General features: G+C 39.1%; 1 pseudogene; it reads right to left on the reverse strand.

Moving 5' to 3' along the window:
* The window catches only part of LOC112779587 (general transcription and DNA repair factor IIH helicase/translocase subunit XPB1-like), a 117684-nt pseudogene that overhangs the window by 85046 nt on the left and 11453 nt on the right, over positions 1-21185 (reverse strand).

The raw sequence follows: 21185 nt of genomic DNA on the forward strand, positions 1-21185 counted from the left end.
CGAACTCAAGTGGCACGCCCCAATGCTTCTCTACCTCTAAATGACACTGGCGTGACACGCCTGGTTGCTCAAGTGGCACGCCTAAGTGAAGAATAGTGATTGGCGTGCCACGCCTTCGAGCTCAAGTGGCACGCCCTATGTAATTGGTCTCTTCCATCCTCTCTGAAAAGTTATACCAGTGTGCCACGCCTGAAGGTTGGCGTGCCACGCCCATGATCTTGTCTCGTTCTAGTAAGTGGCGTACCATGCCTTGGCCTTCAAGTGGCATGCCAAAGTGACTTTTTGGGGCTGGCGTGCCACGCCTTCGACGCTAAGTGGCACGCCCAGTTCTTGCTTGTGTTGTCTTGTGCATTGGCGTGCCACGCCCGGTTGCTCAAATGGCACGCCTAAGTGAGGTTGAGAGGTTGGCGTGCCACACCTTCGACTTCAAGTGGCACGCCCATGTATTTGTTTACTCTTCAAGCTTGGCGTGCCACGCCTGGGTCTTCAAGTGGCACGCCAAAGTGGCTTTCTGGAGCTGGCGTGCCACGCCTTCGACTTCAAGTGGCACGCCTATAGTAGTTGATGGATCGGCGTGCCATGCCAAGCCTGATTGCTACCATGCATTCTCTATCAAAAACAAAAGGAGTATTTGAAACAAGTAGGTTGCTAAGGGGTTTGGCAATCTTTGAAAAGTCTTTAATAAACCTCCTATAGAACCCAGCATGTCCCAAAAAGCTTCTGATTGCTTTGACGTTGCAATGTGGAGGTAATCTTTCAATTACTTCCACTTTTGCTCTGTCTACTTCTATGCCATCTTTTGAAATCTTGTGACCAAGAACCACCCCTTCAGTCACCATAAAATGGCACTTCTCCCAATTCAAAACAAGGTTGGTTTCTTGACACCTTTTTAGCACAAGAAAAAGATGGTATAGACAATCAGAATATGAGTCCCCAAACATAGAGAAGTCATCCATGAATACTTCTTTGAACTTCTCAATCATATTCGAAAAAATGGAGAGCATGCACCTTTGGAATGTTGCAGGTGCATTGCACAATCCAAAGGGCATTCTCCTATAAGCAAATACACCATATGGACAAGTAAATGAAGTTTTTTCTGATCCTTGGGATCTACAACAATTTGGTTGTAGCCCGAGTATCCATCTAGGAAACAATAATACTCATGTCATGCCATTCTTTCAAGCATCTGGTCCATGAATGGTAGGGGAAAGTAATCCTTCCGGGTGGCTTTATTAAGCTTCCGGTAGTCAATGTACATACGCCATCCGGTTACCGTTCTTGTGGGTATCAATTCATTCTTCTCATTTTCCACAACAGTGATCCCCCCTTTCTTAGGAACTACTTGCACCGGACTTACCCAAGGGCTGTCCGAAATGGGGTAGATCACCCCTGCTTGCCACAATTTCAGAACTTCTTTCTAAACCACTTCATTCATAGTTGGGTTCAGCCTCCTTTGTTGCTGTCTTAAGGGTTTGGCATCCTCTTCAAGCAGGATTTTATGCATGCACATTGAAGGACTGATCCCCTTTAAATCTGAAAGTGTCCAGCCTATGGCATCCTTGTGTTGTCTCAACACTTGGATAAGTTCCTCTTCTTGCTCCTTGCTCAAACTTAAATTTATGATTACTGGGTAAGTGTTATTGGCACCCAGATATGTATACTTCAAGATGGGTGGTAAGGCTTTCAGCTCAAGTTTTGGTGACTCTGCATCTTTGTTGTCTGTGGTAGTTGGCATGATTGAGCTCCTCATGGTTGCTTGTTCCAGCTCACTGTTTTCTTCACATTGTTCTTCTCCCATGACTTCTTGAACTATCTGTTCCATGGTATCTACCATCATGCATTCTCCTATGGGTTCCTTGGGGTAACTCATTGCTTTAAAGACATTGAAGACCATTTTCTCTTCATGCAATCTCAAGACTAGTTCCCCTTTTTGTACATCAATGATGGCTCCAGCAGTAGCTAGAAATGGTCTTCCTAGGATAATTGATGTGTTGGCTTCTTCTTCCATGTCCAGCACAACAAAATCGACAGGGAAAATGAACTCTCCCACTTTCACTAGCAAATCTTCTACTACCCCATGTGGAAACTTAAATGTCCTGTCAGCCAATTGGAGTGCCATTCTTGTTGGCTTGGCTTCCTCAATCTTCATCCTTCTCATCATGGTTAGGGACATGAGATTTATGCTAGCTCCCAAATCACACAAAGCTTTCTCAATAGTGATGTCCCCTATGATGTAGGGAATTTGAAAACTCCCTAGGTCTTTCAACTTTTGAGGTAATTTCCTCTGTATGATGGCGTTGTACTCCTCAGTCAACACTATGGTTTCTTTTGCTCCCCAGTTCCTCTTTTTGGTTATAAACTCCTTCAAGAACTTGGCATAGAGTGGCATTTGTTCTAATGCCTCAGCAAATGGTATGTTGATTTGGAGCTTCTTGAAGATCTCTAGGAACTTGGAGAACTAGCCATCCTTCTCATATTTTCTCAATCTTTGAGGGTATGGTGCCTTTGGTAAATAAGGCTTCAAAACTGGTTTTGATAGAGGAGAAGCTGGGATCTCCCCTTCATCCTCTTTTCCATGTTTCGATGCAATCTTTTCATGATTATCTTTGCTTGGGGCTCCTTCCTTTACAACCTTCCCACTTCTTAGAGTTATGACTTTGCATTCCCCTCTTGGGTTAGCCATGGTATCACTGGAAAATGTGTGAGTGGAAAATGGGATTTGTTTGAAAAGAATCCCCACTTGTGCTTCTAACTTTGAGATTACTGCACCTTGATTTTTCAAATTTAACATGTATTCCTCTTGATTAGCATCTATCCTTCTATCAGTTTGTGCTTGTCTGTTCATGAGGGAGGAGACTGCCCCTGAAATCTGGGATGAGAGTTGTGCTATTGTAGCCTCCATCCTCTCAAAGTTGCTCTTGATTTTGCATGATTGCATGGTTGAGGATGGTGCGTCTTAATTGAGGTTGTTGTGTATGGGTTGGTTGTTATGGTATGAATTATTTTATGAGTTGTGGTAAGGTCTATGGTTCCCTGTTTGATGGTTGGGGTTGTAGGTTTGTTGATTTGATGGATAAGGCTTGTTGTGGTCCTGGTTGTGATTTTGTTGATTTTCCCACCCAAAGTTTGGGTGGTGCTTCCAACCTGGGTTGTATGTCTTAGAGTGTGGGTCATATGGTGTTCTGGATGAATTGTGCACATAATTAACTTGTTCCCAGTCACCTTCAGATTCTGATGCATTTCCTTCTTGTTGAGGAGTTTGGTCTTGAATGACTGAGGCTTGGTTGGCCTCCATTCTCTTGGTTAATGCTGCTATTTGTGCTGCAATTGCCTTGTTCTGAGCTAACAAAGCATCCACAGAGTTGAGTTCTAGCACTCCCTTCTTCTGAGTCCTTTCTGAGGCATAGAAATACTCATTTTCAGCTACAGTTTCAATGACATATATAGCCTCTTCAATGGTTTTCTTTTTGTTGAGTAAGCCTCCTGAAGAATGGTCCACTGCTTTCTTTGCTTCATAGGATAGTCCCTCATAAAAGATGTGTAGTTGTACCCACTCATTGAACATTTCTGGTGGGCATCTTCTTGTTAGATCTTTGAATCTCTTCCAGGCTTCATAGAGTGTTTATCCATCTTGTTGTCTGAAAGTTTGCACCTCAGCTCTTAGCCTGTTGATTCTTTGTGGAGGGTAAAATCTTGCAAAGAATTTGTTCACGACCTCCTCCCATGTAGTTAGGCTGTCCTTGGGTATGATTCCAACCACTTTGCTGCCTTATCTCTGAGTGAGAAAGGGAACAAGAGTAGTTTGTAGATGTCGGGGTGTACCCCGTTGGACTTTACAGTATCACATATCCTCAAGAACGTGCTGAGATGTTGATTAGGATCTTCTTGGGCACTTCCTCCATATGAGCAATTATTCTGAAAAAGTGTAATGAGCTGAGGCTTCAGCTCAAAATTATTGGCATGAATTGTTGGCTTTAGGATGCTGCTGCCACAATTCCCTGGATTTGGGTTGATATAAGAGCCTAAAACTCTCCTTTCTTGCTCATCATGATTGACTGGGCCTCCTCTGGCATGGTTATGAACTTCCTCCTCATGATTATTCTCCATATTCTCCTCCATGTTTGTCTCGAAATACTCTTCCTCTTTCTCAGCACCAACGACTCTCTTCCCTCTTGCTTCCCTCCTTAATCTAAGGAAGGTTCTCTCTAGTTCAGAATCAAAGGAAGTTGAAGCTCCACTTCTCTTACTTGTCATACAACCAATCAAGACAAAAAGCAAGAAAGAAAGTGGGTGAATAAATTACTTTGTTAGAGTGGTTATTAGTGTGAGTGGTGCAATAGATCAAACAGTTAGAAGAGTGGGAATAGAGATAATCAAAGAAGAATGAAATAGAGCTCAAAATAAAAAAAATAAAATGCTAAATGAAGGAAATTAAAATAACAAAGAAATTAAATTGCTTAATCTAGCTCTCCAATTAATTTAATCACTTTCAAATTTAAGCCAATCCCCGGTAACGGCGCCATAAATCTTGAAGACCCTCATTCACTACCCCCTTTTAAAAATTCAGTGAACGAGTTCCTTTGGCAAGCGCACCAAAATTATTGCCAAGTAATAACCCACAGTGGAGTGGGATTGTATCCACAGAGATTGACAAATCCAAACAGTTTTAATTGATTGATGAATTAGTCAAGCAGATCAATAATAGGGTGAAGTGCAGAATTGTAAATGGCATAAATGTAAATGATAGAATGTAAAGAAAAGCAGTAAATTACAGAAATGGAAATTGCAGAATGTAAATTGCTTAATCATAAATGACTTGAATGTAAATGGGAATGGGGAATTGCTGAAGGTAAAATTGAACTATAAAGAAATGGATAGATAAGAATGGGGGAATTCATTGAGATTGGGAGATGTTGCCTCTTTGGATCAAATATAGCTTAGATCTTCTTCAATCATGCAACTCACTGACCTCTTGGCAATCATGATTGATTGAGCCCCAATCCCTTGGTGACTCAATCTCTGAAATCTTGATTAATAGCCAATTCCTTGTTCTAATTGCTCATGAGAAGAGATGAAGCTTGTTCCCTGATTATACCACACACCTTTGTAAATCCAGGTAGAGGGGAGATTATATGTCACGTATCCCATCACCAAAACCCATAATCTACTCAAATGTGAGAAGGGATTTCAAGCATGGTTTCATGTTTCCTTTCCCAAGGTTCCCATGAAACCCAATTGTATTCAATCTCTTTCCCAAGATAATTGAACACTAAGCATTAAGAACGTAATTCCTTTTAGCAAATCAAGATAAGATGAAGAGAAGAAGAATTTCACTATTATCAATCCATCAAGTACAATAGAGCTCAATCTCTCAATGAGAGGGAAGTTAGCTACTCATAGCTTAGAAAGTACTCAAAAGTGGAATGTAAAAGTGGATCTAGAACTAACTGCTTAACCCCTTCTTCAGTACTCTCTTGGGGTATATATACTACTCCTAGTAAAAATAAAAGAATTACAAAAAGTGAAAAAAGGAAATTACATTTTGAAGGGAAAGAGAGCACTCAATAAACGTGACCCCTTAGCTGGCGTGTGGCTGGCGCTTCTCAGGCGTGTCACGTGCCCTTCAAAATGGCTTGGCGTGCCACGCTCAATCCCTCAAGTGGCACGCTCATCCCTCTTTCAACCATGGCGTGCCACGCCTTCGAACTCAAGTGGCACGCCAAAGTGGAATTCTCATGTTGGCGTGCCACGCCTTCGAGCTCAAGTGGCACGCCCTTTGATTTCTCCACTTTCCTTGCCTCTGGAAAATTGAACTGGCGTGCCACGCCTAAAGGTTGGCGTGCCACGCCTAAAGGTTAGCGTGCCACGCCTTTGTTAGGTAAATGGCCCCTCTGCCTGGCATGCCAGGCCACGAACTCAAGTGGCACACCCCAATGCTTCTCTACCTCTGAATGACAGTGGCGTGCCACGCCTGGTTGCTCAAGTGGCATGCCTAAGTGAAGAATAGTGATTGGCGTGCCACGCCTTCGAGCTCAAGTGGCACGCCCCATGTAATTGGCCTCTTCCATCCTCTCTGGAAAATTATACCAGCGTGCCACGCCTGAAGGTTGGCGTGCCACGCCCATGATCTTGTCTCGTTCCAGAAAGTGGCGTGCCACGCCTTGGCCTTCAAGTAGCACGCCAAAGTGACTTTTTGAGGCTGGCGTGTCACGCCTTCGACGCTAAGTGGCACGCCTAGTTCTTGCTTGTGTTGTCTTGTGCATTGGCGTGCCACGCCCGGTTGCTCAAGTGGCACGCCTAAGTGAGGTTGAGAGGTTGGCGTGCCACGCCTTCGACTTCAAGTGGCACGCCCATGTATTTGTTCACTCTTCAAGCTTGGTGTGCCACGCCTGGGTCTTCAAGTGGCATGGCAAAGTGACTTTCTGGAGCTGGCGTGCCACGCCTTCGACTTCAAGTGGCACGCCCATAGTAGTTGATAGATCCGTCGTGCCACGCCCTTCTTGTGTCCCCTTTTTTGCTCTCTGGACTCTATTGCTAGCGTGCCACGCTCAGTCCCTGGCGTGCCACGCCCACATGCATGCTTGGATCTACCTTCTGGAATTTAGTACTGGCGTGCCACGCTTAGTTCCTGGCGTGCCACGCCAGTGCATTTTTTTGGCGTTTGCCCTCAAGTGGCACGCCAGTTTCACACGCCCAGCTTCTTGCTTGTCTTCTACCCATTTTTGATACCTTTTCACCTGCAATTCAGCACAACTCATCTCAAAGTACTGTATGATAATATTCATCAAATAATGCATGAATTGTATTCATCAAATGAGATTTGTGCTCTTTTATGGTCTTCTTTATGCAAGAAAGACGGGTAGATGATGCAAGTCATCAACAACCTTCTTCATAAAGCTTGATAAGTATGATGGAGGACTTGTCACTTTCGGTGATGATGGAAAAGGAAAGATAGTGGCCATTGGGAAAGTCGGTAAAAGCTTTTCATCTTGTATAAATGATTTTCTTCTTGTAAATAGTTTGAAAAATAATTTACTTAGTGTAAGCCAATTGTGTGATCTAGGTGATGAGTGGATAATTTATCCGCTTTTTGGCATTATTTTTAGGTAGTTTTTAGTATGATCTAGCTACTTTTAGGGATGTTTTTATTAGTTTCTATGAAAAATTCACATTTCTTGACTTTACTATGAGTTTGTGTGTTTTTCTATGATTTCAGGTATTTTCTGGCTGAAACTGAGGGGCCTGAGCAAAAATCTGATTCAGGCTGAAAAAGGACTGCTGATGCTATTGGATTCTGACCTCCCTGCACTCGAATGGATTTTCTGGAGCTAAAAAACTCCAAATGGCGCACCCTCAATGGCGTTGGAAAGTAGACATCCAGGGATTTCTAGCAATATATAATGGTCCATACTTTGTTCGAGCTTAGACGATGCAAACTGGCATTCAACGCCAATTCCATGCTGCATTCTGGAGTAAAACATCAGAAACACGTCACAAACCAGAGTTAAACGCCAAAAATACGTTACAACTTGGCGTTTAACTCTAAGAGAAGCCTCTGCACGTGTAAAGCTCAAGCTCAGCCCAAGCACACACCAAAGTGGGCCCCGAAAGTGGATTTCTGCATTTAGACTTATTTCTGTAAACCTTAGTAACTAGTTTAGTATAAATAGGACATTTTACTATTGTATTAGACATCTTTGGTCTCAGTTTTAATCAGTTGTTCATCTTAGGAGACTATTGATCACGTTTTGGAGGCTGGCCTCTCAGCCATGCCTGGACCATCACTTATGTATTTTCAACGGTGGAGTCTCTACACGCCATAGATTAAGGTGTGGAGCTCTGCTGTACCTCGAGTATTAATGCAATTACTACTATTTTCTATTCAATTTAGCTTATTCTTGTTCTAAGATACCATTCGTACTTCATCCTGATGGATGTGATGATCTGTGACACTCATCATCATCCATCCTTATGAACGTGTGCCTGACAACCACCTCCGTTCTACCTAAGATTGAATGAATATCTCTTAGATTCCTTAATCAGAATCTTCGTGGTATAAGTTAGAACCCTTTGGCGGCCATTCTTAAGAATCCAGAAAGTCTAAACATTGTCTGCGGTATTCCAAGTAGGATTCAGGGATTGAATGACTGTGACGAGCTTCAAACTCATGATTGTTGGGCATAGTGACAGACGCAAAAGAATCAATAGATTCTATTCCGACATGATCGAGAACCAACAGATGATTAGCCGTGCTGTGACAAGAGCATTTGGACCATTTTCACTGAGAGGATGGGAAGTAGCCATTGACAACGGTGATGCCCTACATACAGCTTGCCATGGAAAGGAGTAAGAAGGATTAGATGAAAGCAGTAGGAAAGCAGAAATTCAGAAGGAACACAACATCTCCATACACTTGTCTGAAATTTCTACCAATAAATTACATAAGTATCTCTATCTTTACTTTATGTTTTATTTATCTTTATTTTCGAAAACTCCATAACCATTTATTATTCGCCTAACTGAGATTTACAAGATGACCATAGCTTGCTTCATACCAACAATCTCCGTGGGATCGACCCTTACTCACGTAAGGTTTATTACTTGGACGACCCAGTGCACTTGCTGGTTAGCTGTGCGAAGTTGTGAAGAATGTGAGTGAACCATAGTAGTGTGCACCAAGTTTTTTGGAGCCATAACTAAGAATTGTTCGAGTTATAAAAAGTGTAAATCACAATTTTGCCTATCACTAGGCTTTGAAGTTATCTTTTGAAAGTTCGTGTGTTTGGTTGTTTGTGAAAAAACTGGGGATATTTTATTTGAGGCTAAAAGATGCAATAATGTGTATAGATTGACTCTTGAGGACTTGAAAGAACAAAATGTAACATGTTTTACTTCTCTTGAATCTGAAAAATGGCTATGGCATAGAAAGTTGGGTCATGCTAGCATGTACCAAATTTCTAAGCTAGTCAAGAAAAGTTTGGTGAGAGGAATTCCAAATATCAAATTTGATAAGGATCTTACTTGTGATGCCTGTCAATTAGGCATACAAGTAAAATCTTCTTTTAAACCAAAAGATGGAATTTCAACCAAAAGACCATTAGAGATGTTACACATTGATCTTTTTGGTCCAACAAGAACTCAAAGATTAGGAGGTAAACACTATGGTCTAGTGGTGGTGGATGATTACTCTAGATTTGGTTTGGTACTTTTTCTTGCTCATAAAAATGATGCTTTTCATGCTTTCTCAACCCTTTGCAAGAAAATTCAAAATGAGAAAAATTTAAAAGTGGCCCATTTGAGAAGTGATCACGGAAAAGAATTTGAAAACCAAGACTTTGAAAAATTCTGTGATGACTTTGGAATTGCTTATAATTTTTTATGCCCTAGAACACCTCAACAAAATGGGGTTGTTGAAAGAAGGAATAGAAGCCTTCAAGAGATGACTAGGGCTATGTTATACGAAAATAAGGTTCCAAAATTCCTATGGGCTGAAGCTGTAAATACAGCATGCTACATTTTGAATAGGACCATTATTAAAAAAGGGTTAAAGAAAACTCCTTATGAGCTATGGAAAGGAACCCCTCCAAATCTTAAGTATTTTCATGTTTTTGGATGCAAATATTTTGTGCTAAACAACAAAAAAAATATTGGTAAATTTGATCCAAAATCATACGAGGAAATATTTGTTGGATATTCCACCACTAGTAATGCCAATAGGATTTATCTCAAAGAACATAGGACCATAGAGGAATCCATACATGTGACTTTTTGTGATTCTAATTCAATCCCCAGTACTGTGATAGATGATGACACAGATTGTGAAGAATTTGTCAAGGAAACCAGAGGTGAAAATCCTAAGTCTGCTCAAAATGAAGAATCTGCCAGTCCAGTTTTGTCTCGTCAGATTGGAGGAGATATTTTCATTTTATCTCCTGAACCAGCACGAGAAACTGAAACAGTGAGACCCACAGAAGCTCATCAAAGTTCAACACCACTCCGGAAGCCTAGAGAATGGAAGTCCATGAGGGGTTATCCTCATGACTTTATCATTGGTGATCCCTCTCAAGGTGTAACAACAAGATCCTCAACCAAAAGGCAATCCGAACCAAGCAATCTTGCACTCTTGTCACAAATGGAGCCCAACAATGTGAAATAAGCTCTTGAAGATCCATCATGGGTCAAAGCCATGCAAGAAGAGCTTGCTCAATTCGACAAGAATGAGGTTTGGACACTAGTACCTCATCCAGATGGTAAGAAGGGTTTTGTGATGCAGATTATGCGGGAGATAGGGTGGATAGAAGGAGCACATACGGCATGTGTTGCTTCCTTGGAAGCTCACTCAACATGTGGTCAAGCAAAAAATAAGCAATCGTGGCCCTATCCACAGTTGAAGCTGAATATATTTCTGCATCTGCATGCTGTTCTCAATTAATTTGGTTAAAAACGCAGTTGGAAGATTACAAATTAAAGATCAATAGTATACCCTTATTTTGTGATAATATGAGTGCTATAAACATTTCAAAAAATCCTGTTCTGCACTCAAGAACCAAGCACATTAAAATTAAATATCATTTCATTAGAGAACATGTGTAAAAGAGTACTATTGATATTCAATTTGTAAAATCTGAAGACCAACATGTTGACATTTTTACAAAACCCTTTTGTGAAGACAGATTCTGTTCTTTAAGAAAAAGCTTGGGAATGATTGATTTAAGTTTTATTGATAACTTGTGAAAATCTCTGACTCTGCTCAGTTTTGTCTCGTAGGAATGGAGGAGATAAAAATCAGGTTGTATTGAGAGTGCAATGATCAAGGGGGAGACAGTGCAGAAATAAATTTTTATAGGTCCCACCAAATTCCTTTGACCCCACCCTGACCGTTTTGTTAGTTTCTCTTTGTGTAAAACACAATATCTTTTTATTATCTCATCAAATCTTGTTGGAAGTGGTTATTGTCAAATCAAATCTTTCTCTTTCATCTAATCCCTTGATTCTAGGAAACCACTTTTTAATTTATTTCAAATAAAAGAGAAACTTCCTTGGTTAATAACCTCCCATCAATGGTCATTTAACTCCCTCAAATTCTCTCTCCACTCCACATTTAATGCACCTTTAACCTCCTCTCTCCCTCACTCAATTCGGTTCTCTTCTTCTTCTCCCTCTCCACTTTTTCATTTTCATTATCATGAAAAAGAAAACTGCACCAAGGAAGAGTGAACGGCTTCTATTCTCCCAAAAACCTACCACACCTCAAACTCACACTCACATACACATTCATTCAACTTCATCATCCTCTCCCTCACCTCCTACCAAGCAACCCGAGTCCATGAGGCACAAAGTAATTGCCCAAAAATCCTCTGGAAGGAGAAAAAGTGGAAAGAACAAGGAACCAAGCCTTGAAGAAGAAGAGGAGTCGCACACATCACCTCCTCCCTCATCACCAAAAAGGGCAACACCACATGCATCCGGAAGAAGCTCACAGAAGACTAAAGGTTTCGTGTTGCACGAGACCAAGGAACCCGTGAACCTTGAATTATTAGACTTCAAGAACAGATTTCACAAACCACACTCTCACTATGATCCATCAAAGTTCTCTACATGTGTATTTTATGAATTCCACCAAGAGGTATTGAAAAAGCGGCATCTGTGTCCCTCATATTTGGTGAATCTTGACTCTCTGGCTGCCAAAGGGATCAATTTACACCCTCTGTTTGACAATCTCAAATGGTCTCCACTGCTACATATTCAGAAAATGGTATACCCAGGGTTGGTGAGACAATTTTATGCTAATCTGAGATTGATTGATGGTAGTCTTCACTCCAATGTGAAGCATGTGTATATCACTCTGAATGCTGAGACCATCAGCTCTGCCCTTGGATACACGGATGAAGGACCGAGGGTATACATGACTGACAAATGGGATGCACAAGTTGGGGTCACATACAAGCAAGTTCTTCCACATATTTGTGAAAATCTGTCTGGCTTAGACAGCACTATTCCTACCCACAAAGCTCTTGGACTAACCAACTCACTGCAGCACCACATCATAACTCACATTCTGACCCCTCAAAGTGGTTCACATAACAGGGTAACAGTATCTGATTCTCTTATAATCTTTGCTCTTGTTACTTCATCTCCTATTTCATTTGGTTACCTTATGATTAGACACATGTGAAAATTTGTAAAGAGTACCAAAAAAGGCTAATTTACCTTATAGAATGTTTCTTACCTGTACTTTTGAGTATTTTAAGGTAGATTTGACAAATGAGAGTGTAGAAAATAAAGTATCAATGATCAAAGGAGGAGGAGCCACGAAGGGAACCAAAGGAAGGAAGTTCGTACCTTCGGATAGTGACTTTGAGAGTCGGCCTGAATCCTCCAAGGCAACCGAATCACTCAAAGAAATCCTCACTGAATTCTCAAACATGTCGGAGCTAATGGTACAATCCCATAGGGCGGCTCGCAAGCTAGCCTATGAAAATGAAAGGGCGTGGATTAGATGCAAGGATAGAGTGTGTCTGATGCTACAAAACTTTGAGGAAGAGTTGGGTGCTGCTAGTGACAAAGAGGCTGAGGAATCTGAGTTTCACCTATCTGATGATTAATCAAGTTTTTTAGTATTTGATATTGGCATGTTTAGGCTCAATTTCATACTGTATTTGTCTGTTTAGATACTGCTGAACCTATGACTCTGTGCTACACTCTTGATATTTTAGACATACTTTGGATATTTTGTTTCCCATGACATTTTTTGCAGGTGCCCCTTGATGCCAAAAAGGGGAGAAATTGGCTGAAAATTGAAATTAACAAAACAGGGGATGAAATTTTTTTGAGGATTCATGATCTCCCTTGTTTCAAGTTTCAATAGTTTGTTGCTACTTCTTGATGTTTGTGATTGATTTATCTTGGTAAAATGTTTGCTGTGTTCATGATGCATTTGATTTATTTGATTTACCTTGATAAAATGTTTGCTGTTTTGAATTATTTTTGGCAGTTCCTTTAAGCTGTGATATAAAAATAAAGTTTGATAATTGCTATGGTTCTAGATGATCATGCTTGATCAGAAATATTTTCCTTGCTATGATTAATTTGCTTTGATTTGTCAATTGAAAAATATTTTCAAAACAGCTTGGACAGCTACCTCTTGAAAACATCAAAAATATTTTTTATTGATATGTACACAATTGCTTTGTATGAGCTTGAGCAAAAAATCAAATTGGAAAGGGGGAGAAATTCAAATATTCAAAGGAAGTACTCTATATTCAAATCTTTAATTTCAATTTTAATAATGTTTGTCATCAAGAGAGGGATTGATGAGTTTGAAAAATTCTAATTTAAATTGATGATGATCAAACATTATTAACAACAAAATTATTAATTTATTTTTGATAAAAAATATATGTTAATTAAAATAATTTTTGCTGTGCAGTTTCTTTTTTGGGCCGAACAGAAAGAAAAAATAAAGCAAGCCCATTGGAATAATTAAGCCAAATTGAGAGTCTTGGTATGAGGCTATTTGAGAGTCTTTGTATGAGATCATGGTGGCTGAAACAATGTTTTTGTTAATTAGGCCAGCAATTGTGATACAAGCCCAATTGAGAGTCTTGGTATGAGACCAAATATGCTTGGTCCAAAAATTAAAAGAAAAGAAAGCAAAAGTTGCAATGCTTGCAATGGATACCCACTTTCATCACATGCTGGATTTCAAAATTCATTTAACTTGTATTAATTGTCTTGGAAACATGAGAGAGATTGTCATTGATATGATTGATGGCATTAAGGCTACACGCTACTCAGGGAAGGAAAAGCAACTTCTTTTCAGTTAATTTGTTCAATTCATTTAATTGCTTTTCTTCCAATTATTTCTTCTCTCTCATTCTTTCTTTCTTCTCTTTCGGTCATTACACAGCAAACCATGGAAGCTAAGCCTAGCCACCGAAGAGAGGAAGATGCACGCTACATGACCATCAAAATGATGGCAAGAAAAAGCAAACAAAAAATATGTTGTGGCTAAGATTCTCATTCACTTTTGGTAAGATCTTGTGATGAAATCTTGGCTTCTCCACACCAAAAATGGTTGAAGAAGATTTCGGCCAGCAAGGAGAAGATCTTTGGAGGGATGGCTTGTCTCTGATCTTGCTCAACTACCACAGGAGGTAGCTACAGTGGCTACGTGATGGAAGAGGCAGAGATAAGAGCAGATGAAGCTATCATCATCATGAAGCATCAAGGGCCAAAAGTTCATCTTGGAGAGCAAGAAAGGATGAAGGGCTCGGATTGATGAAGATTGGTGACCAAGGAATGACTAGAGGTAATTGCATGTTGAGTTTTGCATGGGTTATCTCTTCTCTCTCTCTCTGGCTGAACCGGTTCTGTTCTGAAGAAGAAGAAGCTTAGCTTGGTTTGTTTGGTTTCAACCTTGAAGGCTTCTCCCTATAAGTAAGGGTGAACAGTCAGGGTTTGAGGAAAGGAGAAAGTGTGAGAGTGTAAGGCACAGAATTCTCAGAGCTACCTAAGCTAACAGATTTTCTTTTCCTTCAATGTATTCTATTTTGTATTTTTCTATTTAATTTTGTCATATCTTGAGTCTCATGAAAAAAGGCAAACAGTGAGGTTTGTATGAAAAAGCCATAGAACGGAAAAAGGCAGAGAGTGCAAAATTAAAAGAAAAAGCCATAGATGTCCTTAGAGTTCCTTTGTACATCTGTGTTGTGTTTCATGATTCTGTGGAAATCCCTTTGTAAGTTGGGTTAGCACTTTACAGTTGAAACTTGGCAGTGACCAAGTCAAGTTCAGGATTGGGTTTAGAATTCTGGACTTGTCCCAGATAGAAAGGGTAGTTCCTAGGGAGAATTGGTGTATGTAATCAAAGATGATTATAGTGAAATTCCATCATTGTTGTGATGGAGACTGGATGTAGGCTACACTGCACTTAGCAGCTGAACTAGGATATATCTGGGTGTTATTTTCCTTCTCTTCTACTCCATTTTCTGTTTCTGCTGCACAGGAGATAAAACCGAAAAATATCTCGTGCCAAGTGACGAGACAAAAAGAAAAGTCTTGTGGCTAGGGACGAGACAAAATCTCTAGAAGTTGTTTCAAAGACAAGCAAGTGTTCTGAAGTGAAAAGGGGCTAAGATTCAACCCCCCTTCTCTTAGCCACTGAAACCATCACTAATGAAAGATAAATCTGAAGTTTTCCACTTGTTTAAAAATTTTTACCAAATGGTTTGAACACAATTCGGAAGGCTGATTAAGCGATTACGTTCTGATAATGGCAGAGAATATGTGAACCAAAATTTTTCCAAGTTCCTTAAGGATAATGGAGTTATTCATGAATTGATCTGTGTAAATACCCCTCAACAGAATAGGGTGGCAGAAAGGAAAAATTGTCATCTTCTTGAGGTTACTCGAGCATTACTCAAGTCTTACTAGGGGGAAGCTGTCCTAACGGCCACTTATTTGATTAATAGATTACCATCTCGGGTCCTAGACGGTGTTAGCCATGTTCAATTTTTGACCAAAATTAGCCCTTCTATCCCTATTATGAGTAGTCTTCAAAGTTGTATCTTTGGCTATTCTATTTGTGTTCATATTTATAGTTCTCATCGGGTTAGTTGGATCCTCGGGCAATCAAATGTGTCTTTATAGGTTAGGCTTCAAACAAAAAGGGATACAAATACTATCATCCTCAAAGTCGTAGATTCTATATCTCCAAGGATGTCACATTTCATGAGTCTGAGTCCTTCTTTCCTAGTTCTCAGCTTCAAGGGAGAGTATTCCAGAAGATGAGTTCCTTAAGTCATCACCTTTTCCCTTATTGTAAAATTTCACTTCTCCGGAGGATAACAAAGACCCTGAATCAACATCACTACTAGAAAAGAATAATGAGGAGAATAATGAGGACAAGTTTTTTGGAAAACAATATCAGCGAAGGTAACGAGAACCCGTCCTGGTCAAACAGCAACTTCATTCGTTTGAACCGGAGGTAAGACCTCATACTCTTAAGACTCTTGACACCTTAAATACCACTTGTGCAACTAACCCAGATGATTTACCTATTGCCATGAGAAAAGAAAAAAGATCATGTGCCAAATATCCTATTTCCAAATTTGTGTCCACTAAAAATATTTTGGTACAGCACCAGAATTTCCTTTCAGCTATTGATTCTGTCAGAATCCCTACATCAGTACAAGAAGCCTTAAAAGATGAGAACTGGGTTCAAGCTATGAATGAAGAAATGGGTGCATTAGAAAGGAATAAGACTTGGGAGATTGTAGAGAGACCAATGGACAAGAAAGCAGTAGGTTGTAGGTGGATATACACAGTTAAATATCAATCTAATGGCACATTGGACAGGTATAAAGCAAGGTTGGTTGCAAAAGGATGTACCCAAACCTATGGGATCGATTACGCATTTACGCAGAGACATTTGCTCCGGTGGCAAAAATGAATACCGTCATGATTATCGTATCCTTAGCAGCACACACTACAAGAAACATCGTTAAAATCGACGGCCAAATCGACGGCTTAGCCGTCGATAATATTGAAATTCGACGGCAAAATAAACGGCGCAGTTGATCGCTATAAAGCTTGTCGATTTTTCAAAATGCTAATAAAATCGACGGCTTTCATAGCCGTCGATAATAATTTAATAAAATCGACGTCCATTCCATCTGTAATATGGGTGTGAGAATTTTACATTCTTAATAAAATCGACAACATTGCCGTCGATATTATTATTTAAAATCCACGTCCTCTTTGTCGATAATTGATTCAATAAAATTGACAACCTTTTTATCGATATTTAACTTAATAAAATCAACAACACTGTTGTCTATAATATGTTTAATAAAATCGACGCTAAAGCCGTCGATATGTGCTTGAATAAAATCGACAATGTTGCCGTCGATATTTAACTTAATAAAATCAACAACACTATTGTCTATAATATGTTTAATAAAATCGACGCTAAAGCCGTCGATATAGGCTTGAATAAAATCGACAACGTTGCCGTCGATTTTAATAGTTATATGTTTTAATTTTTTTTTCTATTTGAAAAATAGTAAACCGTTAATACAAATAAACTTTTAAATATAAAATAAAATTTAAACAGAATATTAGATAACAAGACAAAGAAACTTTTAAATATAAAAATAAAATTTATACTAAATATTAGATAATGAGTTTACAAACTTATCAAAATAATAAATAACCCTCTAACATAAAGACTCAAGACAAGATAAATAACTAAACTTAGACTTATATTCGTTTAAATTGCAATCTACTAATAATACAAAATATTCAAAGTAAAGTAATTAAATAACCTACTCATACTCATCTAAATAATCATCTGAGTCATCAAAATCGTCGTCAGAATCATCCTCCCTTTGAGAACTCAGTGGTTGTCCTGGTCACTGCAGAATAGATGGAATTTTTCTACCTGGGGCTGGGGTTGGGACTGGGCTGGGGCTGTGCTTTTCTGAGAGCTTGGAAAAGTAAAAGGAGGAGGTGGGGAAACACGTAATCCAGAACTACTAGGACCCATGGCTCTCACATACTCAGTCAAACTGCTCAACTGATGACTAAATTGATCCATCTGTGAGTTACTGGTGTTGAGATCCTCTGCAAGGATTCAACAGTCTGTTGCCACTCTCTTTTCTCCCTTTGGTAGCGGTCTTCAAGCTCTCTATATTTAGCGGCATGTTGTTCAACTTCTCTATTGAGTATTATGATTCGTTCTCTAAGATCCAAAATATCAGCGCTGGTGGTGGTGGTTGGCCCATCAACTCGAGGCCGCACCATAGAAGAGTCCCTTACCTCACCCATGCCATATACCCTACCTCTTCGTTTTCCACCCACTGTCTCAATCCATATGCTTTCCTCAGAGACAGGCGGTGGATCAATTACACCAGCCTCTATAGCAGCCTGCCGCTCTTGCTCAGCTTGAAACATACGCTCTTGAAATATATCCTACAATGAGGAGAAATGATTGATAAACTACTATAAGTATTAATAATTCATAACAATTAGATAACAAAATAGTTACAATTAATAAAGGTAAGTTACCTTTGTCTTTCGGGAGTGTTCATCAACCCATTGAGTCCTATCCTCTTTGCGAGTATGAGTGTGCTCAAAAAACTCATCCATACGTGATTGTCTTACAAGCGAATGATTCTACATAATGTAACCAAATTATCATGTAATATGGGATGTATTGTACTAAGCAATTGATTAAGCAGAAAATAAAACTCAGCAGTTTGCATCAATTTAAAAAGAAACTAGATCAAGCTCATTATTAAGAACGGATTTCACTCTCTATTGATTAAGGCTTACCAAAGCATAACTAAATCAGAAAATCAGAAAATCGATGCAAGTTTAGGAGATGTATGTAAGTTTTGATAACTAAAGGGAAGGGAAGAAAAAACAATCAAAATGCAAGGGAATAGCTTGAATAAACAATTGGTTAACATTTAAGTGAACACTAATATCATTAACGCTTCCTTGTATAGTTGTATATTTTCACATACCAATTACCAGGTAAACGACACAATGGAAACACTTATTTATTTTTGAATTTGTATAAAATAACATTTGCAATTGTCACCATTCACTGATTGACATTTAAGATCATTTTTATTAAACAACTTTCAGAACAGCAAATATCATAGTAAAGATTGTCTATAAGTAACTTACCAAGCGTAACCTCGCCTCTGGAAAGGTGGTGCCTCCTGCAGTGTGAAGGGAAGTACCTCGAGTCGATTTCCTGGCAGCTGTATTTCTCGCCTGTAATTGTCTATAGGCATCAGTGTTCCAACGTCTCATCAATTCACCAAGAACTTCTGGTGGGATCCAATATGGACGGGCACCTTTTTTGTGAATGGCATGGAGCATACCTCGCAAGCGCTTGGCAGCCCTAAACCTCCAAGCTTAATAGATATCATCCTCTTCCGTATCAATAATGTCAAAGAATTTCTATTTTAAAAAAAATCATTGGAATAAAATTTAGCCTCTGAACAATTATTGTTTCATTGGTCATTATCCATCATTTCATTTCAAACAGAAGTCTTGGCCTTACTATGGTTGTATAGTCACAATCTCTCTAATAAATAAATGGTTATACAATTTCATTTTATTTCATAATTATATCAGAAATTCTAATTTTAAATAAACATCTCCTAATATTTTAAATTGAAGCAGGCATGAATAATTTGAATTGTGATATATATAAATGTTGGGTTTTATTTTTGAAGATGAAAATATGACCCACAATAGGACAAAGATCTGTCACATAGCAATGAGTGTAGTGTATACTTTATAGCAAACCATGTTTCATAGAAACCACATAACTGCAGAGTCCAAACGATGAAAGACAGAATCAGTTCAAACAACACATTTAACTCCAAACTCTCGAAAACTACATGAAATTTCTATGACATAACCCCTTTGTTCTTTTTCTTTACATGATCCAAAAAGCTAGAAGATTTCGGCACCTTCCCTAGGTACTTTGCGCCTTGTAATTTTATTGCTCTTATGATAATGAGACTCAACACTGAACTCACAAGGCATGGAACCATTACCATTACCATTACCGAACAATGTACAATAAAGGTTTAATCACTTCTTTCCAAACCAAAACTATGTCAATCCTACAAAAGTGAAAAATACTAATAATTTTAAAAAAACTAACTGTTGACTACTTATCCTTACCCACCAAAAAACATATATATATATATATATATTAACTAATGTTGGGAGGATAAAAAATAACCATAATATTTTGAGCCTAAAAACAATTTTGTTGCTGCAGAAATTTTGATAGAACATAAGGAGACAGTATGATATACTATGAGATATAATATTGTAAAATACGTAAAACAAGGTAGATAAAATTTATCCTCCACTCAGTCCACCATATTTTTCGAATATCATCATCTGCCTCATCAAAACTCAGCCAAGGCTTGTTGTAGTTTTCCTTAAAAACCTGAGAAATACGCTTCAATCTAGGTTTAGGTGGGTGCCAACTGCATCAAAAACCAAAAAAATGATAACGACATATTACTAAGTAAAAATGAGACATGCTATTCAACAAATTTAAAGCAAATAACAAACCATTTGGCACCATCATATCTGAGCTTTCGAGCACTTGTGCTGGAGTGACCAGTGGCAGTGGATGTTCCTTGACCCTGAGCATCTTGGGTACTATTAGATGTGGTTTGTCTTTTCCCACAAGATCCTGCTCGACTGGGAGCTACAATAGCTGGTTCACTCTGCACACCATGTGAGGCAGTGTTGGAAGGTTCATTGGCTTGTTGAGTGCATGATCTTGGCACACCCAGAGTAGGCATCATTTGTATCTGAGGCTCCTGACGGGAGGGGGTAGTAGTAGCAATAGGTGGCGGTCTCCCATTGGTCGAAACAGTCGTGTCGGATGATGACCCAACGAGAGAGTATGGATCCGCATGCAAGTCAAGGGGCTGAACAGTAGAAAGCCTAGGCCTCCCCTTTCGGCCTCGGCCACGGCCACGGCCACGACCGCGATCTCCGTCTCTACCAACCATATCCTGTACACATTAAAATAAGCAAGTTATTATCCATACTAATTAAAGTAAAATGCAATTAATGTAAAATGCAATTATCCATACTAGTAACTATAGGTGGATAATGAGTATTACTTTCGACAGTTAATGTTTGATAGCTTGTAAGTAAGATAATTTTCTCCTTTCATTTTGTTAGATGACTTTGCTGAACTTTATGATCGTCTTCTGAGGTGATCATGCGGAATGCTAGCATGCATTTGGGTACGCCACCAAAAATAAATAAATAAATAAATAAAAGGAAAAGTTCAAAATATACATAGAGGTTTTTGATACTCGCTCGAGTGACTAGTGCAATGCACATATTAAGGAAGGAAGAAAATGGTGGCTATTTCTGGTTTGAAGAAATCTTAGACAGAATAGCAGAGGAAGAAGAGAATAGAAAGTAATAAAAAATGAATCTAAAGTTTGATTTAGTATTTGAAAAATTATTACAAGCCTCGAGTCTTCTACCTATGTCAGAGGCTATATATATATATCAATTAGTCTTCATCAACTGCCATAGTAACTAACATAACTAAATTACTATATCTGGAAATTCATAACTAACTTCAACCAATTCTATTTTGACAGCAGAATCTGGTTTCA

Source organism: Arachis hypogaea, chromosome 3, assembly GCF_003086295.3.
Source record: "Arachis hypogaea cultivar Tifrunner chromosome 3, arahy.Tifrunner.gnm2.J5K5, whole genome shotgun sequence".
Lineage (NCBI taxonomy): Eukaryota > Viridiplantae > Streptophyta > Magnoliopsida > Fabales > Fabaceae > Arachis > Arachis hypogaea.